Genomic DNA, 1,956 nt, shown 5'->3' with positions numbered 1-1,956 from the left:
CAACTTCAAATAATTTTGTTTTTTGTTTTTATAAATAATCAGGATGAGAGGCTGATTTCTGGTAAGAATCTCATGCAACATGACTTGCATCATGCATGGGAAAAAAGAGAAATGATTGATGTCAATATTTTGCCCATATTATATAGGCAATATGGGATTAAAGAAATAAAGAATAAATTCCACTTATTAGAAGACACAAATATAAAACAAACTTGCTTTGCTCACCAAAAGAAACCACTTTGGATTCTCATAGAGTACTTAAAGAGTGTAGAACAAGATTAGATAGAAAGAAGACCAAGTTCATCAGCTTTTAGAAGGCCTATATATATATATTAGAACTATAGATCAATGGATCATCTTTGTAAGATACCAGAAATGGTTTTTCAAATCTTGATGGTGAGGATCAAGTTAATACTTCTTGGTGGATAACAATGGAGGAATTATACATGTAAGCACTATGCCTCTAGGCAATGGACTGTAACTACCATATAATTTGTTTTCCTGTTGCCTAAAGCAAAAACAGCATGTATACCAAATCATTTTGTCGATTTTATTGATTTGTGAGAAAACTTCATAGAACTCCCATAAACTTCCACTCTTTTTGACGCTACCCTTCAAAATTAAAAAAAAATTCAATTAAGGGTAGCGGATTTTTAATTTCTTTCAATTATCAAATTTCATTAGGATTTTCTGTTAAATCTTGTCAAAATTCTTAAAATACTCAAGTCTTTTAATAAATAAAAAATATTGCAAAGATGTTGCAAGAATAATGCAAAGACGTTTTTCTTAACAATTTCTTATAACAAAAAAGGGGTAATTTAGAAATTTTGATAATATTTAACAAAAAATCATAATGGAAGGAAATAATTAAAAGAAATTGAAAGTTTAATACCGTTAATTGAGAGATTTTGAACTTCAAACAAGTATTTTTAAAATGCATAGAAGTTGAAGAGTTTTCTTAACTTTCTTCTTGATTTATCAAAGGCCAGATTGTTGAGGACTTTCGGCAATTTTGGTGCTTTTCTTTTGTTTAGCAACTTTGGGGCTGAGCTGAGAAGTGTGAACAAAACACGAGCTACCACTCTAGCCAGGGAAACCCAACAAAGGCCTCAGCTGCCAAGCCCAAGCCTAAGCCCAGTTCTAGTAGCCCATAATTTTGGCCTAAATGCAAAAAATCTGTGGGATTTTGTCATTTTTTGGATTTTTCAAAATAGGAATCAAATTCTGCACCTCGTTTTGGGTATGTTTTCGAAAAGCCATTCAACGTACACAGCAGAAGAAGCCAGATTGCATAAACACAAATTCAAACATATTTTGGGTAGGTTTTGGAAAAAGTCATGTTAGCATGTTTCATGGTATCACGAAAGGCCCACTTTTACTAACAGACAGTTCTCATCATAAGAAAATCCAAAATGCCAAAATGTAATAATTTATACTCAATGACAAGACCCATCATCTCGTCTATGATAAATTCTAATTGAGTATCGAATATATTAAACAATAATCGAAGTCTACAAGATGTAGGTCATACAACAAATTCATGACAATATTATTAATTAAACATTCTAATGAGAAAGAAGAGGGGGCGGAAATTTGCTGTTATCACATCTACCTACTTACAGTGGCGGAGCCAAGAATTGATTTTAGTAGGGGCGACATTAAAATAATAAAATAATATTTTATTTTTTATAACATAAAAAAATGATAAATACAATTTAAAATAAAAATATTTCATAACACAATATAAAAAATTTATTCTTCATGAAGCTTATATGGCTATCATTTATTTGATACTTTTTCTTCTATTTGTCGACTGAAATTCACTGTCATCCAAAAATCAACCTGAAAAGAGATATTGTAGGAAATAGTACTAAGAAATTAGTTTTTTTTTTTTTTTTTCTAATTATACTAAGGAATTAGTTGATTGATATGTTAGTTGACTAGTATATTCTTACA

Source organism: Corylus avellana, chromosome ca2, assembly GCF_901000735.1.
Source record: "Corylus avellana chromosome ca2, CavTom2PMs-1.0".
Classification (NCBI taxonomy): domain Eukaryota; kingdom Viridiplantae; phylum Streptophyta; class Magnoliopsida; order Fagales; family Betulaceae; genus Corylus; species Corylus avellana.
This window is presented reverse-complemented; position numbering follows the sequence as displayed.